Here is a 13,823-nt window from a genome sequence, read left to right on the forward strand (position 1 = left end):
CATGCAATGGAACCCTGCAGCTATGGAAGGCCCCCAGGGAATGCCAGTACATGCAATGGAACCCTGCAGCTATGGAAGGCCCCCAGGGAATGCCAGTACATGCACCGTGTCATGCATGGGTTCTGGAACCTATTCATTGATAATGGGCCCCCACTAACCTTCTACGCAGCAAATCTTAAACCTGATACATGACACCCTGCAACACATGCCTGCAACACATGCACATGCCAGTAGACAAGTTATTATAATATTGGCAAATAAAAAAGGGGTCACATGGATTGTTGTTGTGTGCCTTGAGGGGCCATAGAGAATAGTTGGGAACATGGAGAAATTCAATGCAATATGAGCGCACACATGAAGCGGTGCATACGGGGGTGAATGTGCCATCAGAGATAGTATAAAGGCCACCTACCTATTGGACGCGCCCCAGTGTTGAAGAATTAGGTCGACCTTTAAATTTAAAAATGGTGCAATCTAAATGATGATAAATTTATTTTTATGGCTTTTAGCAGTTTGTTGATCTGTGTAGAGATCTCTGCTGCTGTTTCTGTTTTGCACACCCCTGCATTCTATGAACCAGGTGCTGGCTTTCTAGGGCCAATTGCAAACCGCTAACTTTTCAGGTATATAATGATGATAGCCCCACACCCCATCCAATCCTTCTTTATGAATTGAAATACAGACCGGGGACACTTTCATGTCAGGTGATGCAAAGGTCTAGAACCCGACGGACATCCAGGGCCCCCATATCAATGCCAATTAAAGGTATGGTGGCGGTAAAAGCTGCCTAGGATCAAATCGATCGAAAAAATGAAGCTGGAGTTTTTTGGCAATTGGGTAGTACCGGTATATTCAGTGAGGTATATTTCAATTCACATAAAACACAATTCATAATTTAGTAAATGGGTGAAACAAATACGTGATATGGTATTTCCCCAATCAAGATGTAGTGGCGTGTAAGACCACCAGGCCAGACATAAATATCCCTGATACTTAATAAAAAGGCTACTAGATTGTAAGCTCTTCGGGGCAGGGTTCTCTCCTCCTGTATCACTGTCATTTGCAATGCCTATTTAATGTACAGCGCTGCGTAATATGTTGGCGCTATATAAATCCTGTTTAATGATAATAATAGTAAAATGAATACGAGCGGTAGAAAAGTGGTAATGTCTCGCAAGCCGCATTAGTTGACTGTGCACAGAAAAATAAATAAAATAAAAATAACGACATGCAGAAATGTGATTCATGAAATATAGAATAAGGTAATAACATTTTCACATATTCAGAATGAAATGAACAATAGATTACTGTTGTCTGTTACATGAAGATAATAATTAAAGTCATAACCAGAGCATAACATTGTATATGTACTAAGAATCGTGGTTGGTTATTTATCTTAAGCGTACCTAAACTCAGAATTTTCACTTCACATAAAGAGATGTGCGCTCCTCTTGCACATACCCGAGCATCTTGGGCATGCGCAGAAGGAGACTTTTTGTTCAAAGAGAAAAATTTGCCGATCTCATGCATGCGCAGTGAGATTGGCAAATTTTTCTTTCCTTCCCGTGTCGTTTTTTCATCCGGCGTTGTCTCGGCATCGGTCCCAGTGCCGGCGTTCTGGGTGTCGCCATTTTCGTCTTCTCTTCCAGGTTCTTCGTCCTACGTCACACCAGACCCAGGCTCAAAATCGGGTGATGTAGGATGAAGAACCTGGAAGAGAAGACTAAGATGGCGGCACCCCGAATGCCAGCTCTGGGATGGATGCCGAGACGACGCGGGACCCAATGCCGGACACCCTATGATCGGACTGTCCTGCAGGATTGAAGGTGTGTTTTTGTTTGTTTTGATTGTTGAGTTCCCTTTTTAACATATGGACATAGTAACAATATTAATTGCCATTTTACCATCCTATAATATGTGTCGGCTGCCATCTTTATCCGCACGCCTCTAAGCAATTAGCTGCGGCTGCATGGATGAGGTTGGTTTCCGTGCGCAACCAAAGTTTGCATCCCAGGGTGACAACGTTGCTGCAAATATAAGCGGGCGTTGACACTGAGCAGCAGCAGACTTTGATAATGTACATAGACAGGTATAAAATATTAGGTTTGTGGTAAATAAAGCAAGACAGCCATGTTTGCTGGTACAGGGGGCCCATACAGAACACTGCAACCCCCCAAGGACAATTCCCCCCAGGCCTGGACCTCAGCACTCCATTGTGTACAAGGAGGCCGCTAATGAGCCCCAGTCACTGCTCAGCAACAACAGCCCTCATTGCCCTGACAGCCATTACATCATTGGGCAGGCGCGGTGCATTGTGGGCGGGGAGGGGAGATCGCCATTTGCAGCAGACAGAGGCGGATACCGGCACGAGAGGATGCGCCCCGGAACTCCGGCTGTCAGATAGGAGAGGCCTGGGCTCCGGGCCTGATACTGGAAGGAGGAGGTTCACCTTCCCCGGATACACCGACCACCATCTACCCCGGCGAGGCCGCACTGACAACTGACCGCTGAACGGTACGGGTGGGGTATCTGAGGCTGCTGGGGGACTACAAATCCCAGCGTGTCACTGACAGGCAAAGGAGGGGGAGGAAGGGGAGGTGTCACCATGTCTGCCCTGCTGCAGGGGCATTATATATGGAGAGCATGCTGGAGCAGGATGTATGGAGGGTATTATAATGCAGTGTGGGGTATTTATCAGACAGGCCAGGGGCAATTATTCTGGGGTTGTGTGCTATGGAACTACAGAGAGATCTAGGATAAGGAGTCTAGGGGTGAATGGTGCTGCATTGTCCTATATCTGGGATACAGAATACAGGGGTATCTGGGGTATATATTGGACGGGGCAGGGGCCATGAAGATACAGAATCCAGGGGTATCTGGGGTATATATTGGAGGGGGCAGGGGCCATGAAGGTACAGAATCCAGGGCTATCTGGGGTATATATTGAATGGGGCAGGGGCCATGAAGATACAGAATCCAGGGCTATCTGGGGTATATATTGGATGGGCAGGGGCCATGAAGGTACAGAATCCAGGGCTATCTGGGACAGGGCAAGGGCAATTCTATTGGGATGCTTTATTGTCCAGGGGAGGGGATTTATAGATCTTTATCAGTGAGCACATGAAGAATTTTATTGGGATGCAGAAATGCCCCATGTACATTCATAGAGATTGGGGATGGGTTATTTATCGGTGATGGGAGATTTGTATTTAGATGCTGTAATTTGAAGATACAGAATCCATAGGATCGAGATGGGGATTTATAGTCTTGTAGTGGGCCATGCAGGGCAGTTGAATTTGGAGATTGTATTGTCTTATGAGAGCACAGCATCCATAGAGATTTGTAATGGGATGCTGGGATACAGGCAGATCCGGGGTGGGGATTTATAGTTATATATCAGACAGTGCAGGAAGAATAATTGTAATGAGATGCACAAATGCCCCATGATCATTCATAGAGATCTGGGATGGGGTGTTTTTGGATATATATCGGAAATTTCAGGGCAAATTGTATTGCCCCATGTATATTGGACGGTGGTAGATTTTTGGGTACATATCAGACATTGCTGGGGCTCTGTTGTTGGCATGCTGTATTATATGGATACAGGGAGATCTGGGGTGGGGTATTAATGGGACATATATATGATATGATATCAGACAGGGCAGGAAGCATTGTTTGATGTCCTATGAAGGTATGGGGTATTCATGGTTATATATCAGACAGGGCAGGGAGAATTGTATGATGGTGTTAGAATGACCTGTGAAGATATGGGGAACTCTGAGATGGGGTATTTATGGGTATATATATTAGACACTGCAAGGAGAATTATATTGGAATGCTTTATTGCCCCATAAAGACACAGCAGTTTAGGGTGGCGGATTTGTGGCTACATATAAGACGGATCTAGGGGAGTGTTATTGGGATGCTGTGCTATATAGATGCAGGGAGATCTGGGATGGGGTATTTATGGATACTTATCAGACAGGGCCGGGTGAATTGTATTGAAATGCCTTACTGCCCCATGAAGACACAGCAATTTCAGGTTGCAGATTTTTGATTTTCATATAAGTCAGAGCTGGGGCATTTTTTATTTGATCCTATTCATTTTCATTTTACTGTGCTGACCTATCCATGTCCCCTGTGGTGCATGGGGTTCTGGAATGAGGGTACCGCCATGCAAGGATGCAGCCCTGTGGAGGGCCTGGAATGGGGCTTTATGGTAACAAACCAGACAAAATGAGCTGATTTGCTATGGAATATTGTTTTTGCCTTTAAACCAACTCTGTATCCAAGGATGAGGGGTTTGCTAGAAAGAGGAGGAAGGTGGGGAGGGTGATTTACTGTAGGGTGTTGCACTGTCTGTAGGGTGATAAAGAATGGGATGTTCAGTAACAGAAGACAGGTTGTAGACCAGACACTGCAGGGAATTTTGTATTGAATCCTGTAATGTTCTAGAGAGATATGGTGCAAGGTGATCAGGGATGGGGTGATCAGTAATAACGCATTCAGGGTTCAGGTTTGGAAATAGTAAATGCATTGTTAGAAGTCACACAGGGCAGAATGATTTGCAGAAAGATGCTATATTTTAAGGAACAACGTGTTTCAAGGTGATCTGGAACGGGAGTGATACAAAAGAGTAAATGAAGAGAATTTGCAAAAGGATCGTTATTACTGTAGAAAAATAAAGGATCTCTGAAGGAATAATGTGAAATAATACAGAAAACGTGTTGTCATACAGAGAGACCAGATTCAGTGTGACCGGATAATGAATCCGCTGTCAGTATCATGACCAAATCATTTGCATGAGGATGCTGTATCATCCGAAGATCTGTCATGGGATAAAGGCAATACATTTGACGTAGTATTTTGTATGTTAAACCGATAGCATCCGGGCTGATCTGGGATTCAGGAAATACCTTTGTAACAGACGCAGGATGATCTGAAATAAGATGTGATTGGGTGCTAACTTATCGGCACAATCAAGGAGACAGTAACTCTCGATCATTAGCAATGAAACGGAGGCCGTTGACTCAAACAAGACAAGGTGATCTGCGATGGGATAGAAGCTTAATAAAAGAGAATTAGACTGGATTTAGGATCATGGAATGATAATACGGGATTGGCTGTAATCATGAATGAGCAAGCATGATCTGTGTTGTGATGGAGGGTGTATTTTCTTGTTGTGTTTGTTGTAGTGTGATGATTAGGATTGAGCATGTATTCATATAAAAGTGCAAAGTTTCCTCTGCCATTTATATAGAGATAAGCATGTAATGTTAAATAGTATCAATAAGATACATTGTAATAAAAATTGCATGCTCTAGAGCCATGCACAATTATAATTCTATAATGTATCTGATACTTCTTTGGGCTCAGGGTGATTTATATTAGGGTGCGTCAAAGAAGACCAAATCCAAGGTGATTTGATGGGCATTGCGTTACAGCAGGATGTGGAATCACGGCATGAAAAAAGCATCTTGCAACAAAGAGGACTGTAGGGTGGCTATTAAGGTTACATGTGCTTTATTGGCGTATAATCCTTTGTGTATTGAGCTTGCTTGTAGGCCACTCATGCTCATGGTGCAGTTTCGGCTTGTGTTGTCATGGTGCATCCGGGTACCATGGTAGGGGTGGAGATAATACCGTGTTGTTGCATGCTGCATTATTTTGGAGGAGGCCTGGTTCTGGGTGGTCCGTGTGACGTGTTTGTGCTGTATTGTTACGGAGGAGACGCGATCTTAAAAGGAATGGCAGTGATGAAAGTATGATCCTGCTTCAGGTAGCTCTTAAATCTGTATGTTGTACACATGATCCTGAAGGTTCTTGACCAAATGCTGTTTGATATCCTGGAGGTGTTTTGACAGACAGACATGGAAGCTGTTGCTGTAATATATGACATTTATATAGGATGTCCTCTATTTGATGGCGATGTCCTGCATGTAGGTGTATTTGCTTGGCTGATCATGGAACATTTTAATGTGATCAGACCGAGAAGACGAGGGTGGAGGAGGAGCAGGAAGCATGGTCCCCAGTGGCTTGGTAATGGAGCTGTCATCTTTGCTCCATGCAGTCACACAGGTCTTTGTTATGGTAGAAACGCTTGCTAGGCAAGGCACAATCACTGCGTTCTACCTTTTTAAAAATGATTTATAAAAAAAAGCACCTATTTCTCATTTATAAGTAACCCAAAACATTAATATTCTGAAATCCATCTATGGTGGAGCAGCAGCCTTGTTAGGACTGGAGATTATAGGTGCAAATCCGGCATAGAAATCTCAATTGCCATAAAAAAGCTGACCAGCTAATATTCATCTGGAGCTTCCTATGCTATATCCTTTATACTTCTGAAGCTGTGTGCTAAATGAACACTGACTTATGCTTATCAAACTGATACAAAAATTGTGATATCGTTTTAATTCTCGAGCACGCTCAGAACCTGCAGATTGTCATCATTAATACATTAGCAGAATGCGCTGATACACTATGACAAAGCAGCTTGTAACATTCACAGAAGTATATCTGCTTCCATACTCCTTGCTGATAATATACAGCCTTCTATGCTCTTAAAATATTTACTATTGTTTACTGGCGTCCCATGTAGCCGAATCCACCCTGGGCTGTTTAGGGACTGTTATGCTTAGGAAAAGATGCTTACCCTGTCAAACTGTCTGTAACAATACTATATTGTGTGGGTGTGGTTGAAAGATGCCGATACAGATGACAGATTTATTAGCCAGTGTATCATAATGCAGCTATAATTATATATGATGTTCCGCCTATCTTTATTGAACATCTGACAGGTTGACCTATTGCAGTAATGCTTGTGATAAGGCTGCATGCACATTTGTCATGCATGCAATTCATTGTAGCACTGGGATTGGCATTCTGAAATATATATCTTTACCTTTTCTATTTGAATGATGGCCATTTTTATGTACACCTGACCCAGTGTACGTGTTACATCCTTCAAAGTGTATAAACCAGCATGCTCACAACTTGCAGCATGAGACCTTTTATATACCATGGGACAAGGATTGAAAAGCAGCTGTCCTTTTTTTCTATATGCCTCTTTTCTGAGACCTCTGTGTCTGAGCATGGAAATATAATTGAACCCCTAGCCCCTCTCTTCACTACTCCAATGACCTACTAATGACTTCCTCACTCATAACCTCTTCACATGAACGGCTCCAAAACTTTTCTAGAGCTGCCCCGACTCTCTTAAAATGGTCTTCCTCGTCCTAATCAACTTGCTTCTACTTTCTACACTTTCTTAACACCCATCTTTTCAAACTTGCCTACCCATCTTCTTCTATCTCCTAATGCTCCCTACTTACCCACCAATCAATACTGCTTTTTGTGTGTTACTTCCCCCACCTCTTTTACTAAAACGATGTCCCCACTGGTAGATTTCTCATCTTTTTTGTTGTAGCGGCAGGAGTGTCATTATAGATTTCCCATTATTTTTTTGTCTCCGTGACAATGGTCACAGGCATAAAGATTGTGAACCTTTCAACGTCATATACAGCAGGGATTCTATCAATCTGCTCAGCAGGGCAGGACAATAACATGATGGAAAAACTAACTACAGAAAATATGGGCACAACATTGTCTTTCTCCAAGGACTGACCTAGAAACTCAGACCACACAACCATGATTCTGCTTCTATGCTTGGTGTGGTCGGAATAAAAATGGAAACCTGGGGAGCTGGCAGTATCACCAGGTATTCTGCAAGAGAATCGGATGACAAGAAACCAAAAAATGGTGTCATACATGATCTAATGCAATTGGAGAAATTTTTATATGCAATGTGAAGGATGTTTAAGAATGAATTACTTAACAGTACATGTAGATACTGAAGTCTTTTAGGACTTGTGTTTTACTGTTTAAAAATATCCAAAATCCAACATTTGCAGTCTGGTGGACGTAAGATTTATCATCTATACCTCTTAGAAATATTGACTTGAATTCCCTTGAAATTGTTGTTGTTTCCAAAGTAAACAAGAACAGGTATTGTAACCCCTGGGGTGTTTTTGTGTTGCCCCTTCCCCTCATTTTTCCTAGGAGGGATTTTGGGTACTGTTGACTACCTTTTAAAATAAATAGTTCTGTTTGTGTTTACAGTGGCTGACTGGCTTCAGTACTTTGTGTTATTAATCCAGAACATTTATGTAAACAGAATAAAGTCTGCTTACTTGTTTGGAGTGATTGCAGTCAAAAGTACTTTTTAGATGTCTTCACCTCCAATTAATTTTTTTTTTAAGTTATCGTTTATTTGTTAGGGGGAGGCAAACTTGCATTTTATGCGTTACTTTATAGGGATTTTTTTTGTCTCCCTGCTGTGTTTGCAGACAATATATTCACATGGGTTATACTGCTGCTTAAAGGTGCACAAAAAAAAGTAATTATGACGACAGCTCCTTAATAATTAAAAGTCCCCATTTTTCAAATGGAGTAGGGACTGCTAATACCCAGCTTCTTAGATTGGTAAAAATAAATGTATAAACTGATCTTTTTGTTTTTTTTATTTGTATAAATCTTATATCTTTATTTACAAATAGACACAGTGCAAGATGTGTCTTGATAATTCATAACAGTGGGTGCTGGGTGCTCGGATAAGAAGATAAGATTGGCTGCTCACCTAATAATTGCGCCTGAATAACAGAAAATCCATATCTGCATGAAGTTTGCAGGTTCTCCCCGTGTTGGCGTGGGTTTCCTCCCACATTCCAAAAACATGCAGTTAAAACTGACCTTGGACTTTGATAATGACATATGACTTTGATAGTGACATTAGATTGTAAGCTCCTTTGAGGGATAGCTGGTGTCATGGCTATGGCCTTTGTACAGCACTGGGTAATGTGTTGGCGCTATATAAATACTGATAATACTAATAATAACAATAAGTGAGGAGAGCGGTTCCTCCTCTGACACTTTTAGTGTTGTTTGATTTGCTGAGAATCTGACGTGTGCATCGATCGCCCAATGTCATTCATGGATTCATCAGGACAGGTCCATGGCATGGAACAACCGCTGTACAAGTCAAGCAAGGAGAGCACAGTGGGGTGCCGCTTGCTTGTTCTTCCCTCTTCCCCTCGGTAATTAGTCTGTTACTCTTTTGTCACTGGAAATGATCACAAAAGATGGTTTCAAGCGACATATATTGGACGTGTTTGTATGCTGCCTATGTTTCAAACAATGTTATCATCGGTCTTAGATTTGAATGAAATAAACCTATAATGAGTGGGAAAAAGCAATCAAGTTTTTAGGATTTCTTTAGTTATACCAAAGAGAACGCAACTAATGATAATAGTAACAATATTAATACCTCACTTAACCGTGAGCTGATCAATGAATCAGAGCCTCCCCAGTCCTGGTCAGGCACCATTAGGAAGATCATTATCTTACAAATGTATTTTATCTTTTTAAAACAAATTCATATCAATGGTCTCTTTAGTGTTCCCGGAGGTCTGAAGGGTTGGCAACCGCTGTTCTAGAGGATACTGGAAAAGCAGAGAATCAGCAGAAGTACCATTTCAGACCTGTTGTGAGTCTAAACCACTTCCATAATGACTGCAGATGTCCCTTTGGCTGTCCGGTTACTATTGGAAGATTCACACATTAGTTGCATGGCAATCTGGTATCCTGTGGTGTGCTGCTTCTGGTCACACTGTGCACCCGTTAGTGGCCAACTGTACAGTTTTCCACTGTGGGTGTGAAAGGGCCCCAAATCTCACCTAAGACACTCCTTGACAGTTCCTTGCAAAATATTCATCCCTCAGTGTTTCCACAAAGTAGGTCCAGTCATGCCCCTCTTTCCTACAAACTCCAAGATTTAAAATGAGTAACTAAACCCAAAACTGAACAAGAAAAAGTCTAAAAGCAATCAGGTCGATAATTGAATCCAAACAGTCTATACAATTTAAATGGTGGACATAATGTGCCTGATTTATTAAAGCTCTCCAAGACTGCAGAGGATACAGTAAAGCTGAATGATCCAGCAAACCTGAAATGGATCTGGTCCAAGATTGAAAACATTTTTGCTAACAATAGCAAAATGACCTTTAGGAACTCCATTCCAAGTTTGCTGGATCGCCCAGCTTCACTGATGAAGTGTATCCTTTTGAGCCTTGGAGAGCTTTAATAAATCAGGCCTCAAATCTCAATATGTGCTTGCACACTGCATCACTGCTATTTTTTCAATATCCTTGCATGTCTGAATTGAGCTGGTGTGTATATGACTTTTATAAAGTTTGCATCAAAGATAATACAAAATATTTCACCAATCAACATTTTTGCTTGAGAACTTGCTTTGTTCAGTTTTGGGTTTACTTGAACGTGGGGGTAATAACATAAGCAGACCTTATATTTTTGCCAGGCTCTTTGCCTTTGTATATGACTTGTTCCTCCCAGAATCTCTGCAGTAATTGCATAGCAGATCAGTGTGCTGATTCCTCAAGAGAACAGGTGGATGAGCGCTTAGGTGAGTCATGTTGTCACATTTTTTTTTTTTTTGCTATTGAGTCACCTGTTCTCCAATAAGGAGATTCTGCCTTGTTGTGAAGCTGTGACTTGTCCCATGCTCCCCTGACAAATGGTAATTGCACTGATTGATTGGTTGTGGTTTTTTTTGTCGCTGTCCCCCGGGAAATGAAGCTTTGTCACTGATCTCACCCCCTGCATTGTGTACGGGCAGTGCCAGGCTCTAATCCCCTCCCTGCTTCTCTCCCAGGCATCCCACGGGAACGATCTGGAATATTACAGAACCCAGCCAGGAATCCTCATCACCTACAACACAAGGCACCACACTGCATAGATTTTAGCAACATTTTCTATGTAACCTGTGAACCTCCCAGAGTCATTTCACTATCTGTGCAGCTAAAAGTATTATTTACAGCTCAGGCTTGCAGTTCTAGGATTTAACTTGATGTATCCTCTTTTGATCACCTTCCACCTGTTTACCGATAATTGTTTTACAGTGATCAGTAAAATGGCCACTGAGATGACTTGGTATTATCTGTCAGGTTTAGCTCCGCTTACAGGAGCCGCAAGAGGAGAGAAGATGATGTATATGACATACTTCAACCAGCCCTTTCAATAAAATAAAGGGTCCGCTTACACAGTCTGTCCCCCTCTTTTTTTTTTTTTTTTCTCTGCTACTAAATGTTCTTAATCTGATGGCTATCATAATTCAAACCACTTCCTTGGAGCCCAGGTCACCCTGGACATGCCCAAGACTATGTCTGGACGGTCAAAGGAGAAGCAATGCAGTTTGGGCTCATTTCTCTTTGTTTTTTTTTCACCTGTCTGCATGCTTCTTGTACGCATGTGAAATGATTGGCTCCTTGAGGTGTTTTTTCTTCTCATACTCCAGCCTTATTGTGCAGCACTTTGTAATGCCAAATTCAGGTACTCATATTGCTTGCATTAGGGATTACATGTATTTGTGATGCCCCTGATCATTGTATTATTGGATACAAAGCTGCCTGAATTGGTGTCTTTTATATCTAGAGTCCAGCTTTAAATGAAAGAAATTGTCTGTAGCATGCTTCTGGAGCCGTAAGCAAAGAGCCGCATGTGCAGTGCACTAACCCGTAGCAACCCGTCAGAATCCGTCGCAGCACTTTGCACAACATCATTCTTTGTGGACAAAATCTTTGCGTTTTTTCATGGCAACTCCCTTTTGTGATGCATGGGCTTATTCATGACATGCCTTATTGATTGGCAGCATCCCGGTTTGGTCTTCGGCGACACGCCCTGACGGCAATGCATCTGGGTACAGTGCCGCTGCCTTTAACAGAGCCTGGCAACAAAGAAGAACGCCATTACATCCCGGCTGTGTGGATTGCCAGGAACCTGAAAAGCATACAAAATTGTATTCTCATCATTCCCACATTTGTATTCAAGCAGTGCCAAGGCTTTCAGGGCATTGTAATATACAGAATCTATTCCGAGTTCTATAGGCAGGGTTCCTGTGGGCTGCAGCAGCAGTGACCAATTAAATCATATTTTCTGCTTCTCGGTTGACATGACAATTGTGAGCTTTGTATGGCTTGGTGACTTAATGGCTGTTATTAGATATAATTTCCAGCTTTGTATTACTCACCCACATTGCAGTCAGGTCTGACTATTTGTACATTTTCTGCTGCTGTTGTTGAAATGACTTGTTACCTTTGTACAGCTTTCTTTCTTGATTTATTGTGATGTAACTATTTGCTTTTATGTCATTATTCACAAATATTCCCTGGTAAATAAAGTCATAGGATTTTGTCTCAAAGGGGCTGTAGCGTGGAATAAAAAAACAACGTCTCCAACAGCTGTTGAAACTTTTATGTTTATCAGATGCTTGTGTACCCCTCACCGTGCACTGTGATTTATCCATTGGCCCCGTATGTCAGGATGCAGGGGCCATTGAAACCTGAAGTCTGTAGCAAGGTAGCTAGGAATCTGACACACCTAGGAACGGGGTGGATGCTAAGAATTTGTTAGCCGTCCCAGCCCCTGAAAAGATCAATATTTGGCTGCAAGTTGAATAGTTCAGAATAAAGATTCCTTCTGTGCAAGTGGCTTTTTGATTTTGGCACCGGTTTGATACTTAAGCAGTGTTTTGGGGACTTTTGGGTGAAGTTAACAATGCCAGTCAGCTGCCTATCGGAATTCTTGTTTTTGAGTATGGTAGAGGTCACTAATTGGTCAACCACTACAAAACCATCAATCAACAAGTAGTAAAACTCAAAATTTCAGATGGGCTTTAAATGTCTATTAAAATTGGCCAAATGTAATTGCATAAAAGAGTCTTCACTTTTTGAATTTAAGTTCACTGTAGTAGCTAAGGTCCCTTCTGCTTTTTTGATGGAAAACTGCATGGTTAGCCACCCCATATATACATAGCAAAATGCAAGCAATTTAAGTTCACTGTAGTAGCTAAGGTCCCTTCTGCTTTTTTGATGGAAAACTGCATGGTTAGCCACCCCATATATACATAGCAAAATGCAAGCAGGACCACTGACTATCGTGTTTGCACGCGCCATTCTTGTGTTTGCGGCAGCGCTTCTTCTGCCACAGGAGCAAGAGCAACCACATGACCAAAATCAATATTTGGTTCTAGAAACCCTGCCGCAACCCCTCTGACTGCATGTACGTGTGTGCACTAAATGGTTCCCAGCTGCTCAGCACTCTGGCCTTTGCAGCGCTAGGTCCCAGGTTCGAATCTAAGCCAGGACACTCCCTGTTTTTGCATGGGTTTCCTCCGGGTACTCTGTTTTCCTCCCATATTTCAAAAACCTAAAGTTAGATAAACTGGCTTCCCTCCAATATAGATCTTAGACTGTGTTAGACATATGACTGAGTTAGGGAAATTAGATTGTGAGCGCCTTTGAGGGACCGTTAGTCACGTGACATGTGCAACGCTGCATAATATGTTGGTGCTATATAAATATTGTGTAATAATAATAATAATAATAATAATAATGTTCAGCATGCCTGGAAAACCTGGAATACATTGTGCACATCAAACATCCGTCCACAATTAGTCAGTCAGGTTCTTGGATTGCAATCACCCTTTTAAGAGAGTGCCACTGCTTTTACTAACAGGTAGACATGCAATCTGATCGAACCGTTACAATTTATCCCTGCTTTTGTTTTTTTTAAAAAGTATATTCCTTATAAGTGTCCAGTATAAGAGTGAATTAATATGACTACCCTCTTTTCATCTACTTTTCAGACCACAAAAAGCCCAGTATATTCTTTATGCAGCTGTTTCTACATTAGCAGCTGCATTGCTACATTATTGAATTGCTCTACAGCACAAAACATTGTCAGACCAA

At 42.0% G+C, this 13,823-nt stretch overlaps 1 protein-coding gene across 11 annotated transcripts in view; it reads left to right on the forward strand.

Annotated features, from left to right (window-relative positions):
- The first annotated feature begins 2,329 nt into the window (after positions 1-2,329).
- The window catches only part of KLC1 (kinesin light chain 1), a 64,364-nt gene continuing 52,870 nt past the window's right edge, over positions 2,330-13,823 (forward strand). For 8 of the 11 annotated variants that reach the window (XM_072427426.1, XM_072427432.1, XM_072427430.1 and 5 more), the window contains exon 1: positions 2,330-2,514. The gene's annotated coding sequence lies outside the window, so the exon portion shown is untranslated. Of the gene's footprint in view, positions 2,515-4,886; positions 5,045-5,658; positions 5,780-13,823 lie in introns of those variants that run through there. The other 3 variants (XM_072427437.1, XM_072427428.1, XM_072427427.1) reach the window with 3 other exon arrangements.

The sequence above is a fragment of the Pyxicephalus adspersus genome, chromosome 12, assembly GCF_032062135.1.
Source record: "Pyxicephalus adspersus chromosome 12, UCB_Pads_2.0, whole genome shotgun sequence".
In the NCBI taxonomy this organism is placed as follows: Eukaryota; Metazoa; Chordata; class Amphibia; order Anura; family Pyxicephalidae; genus Pyxicephalus; species Pyxicephalus adspersus.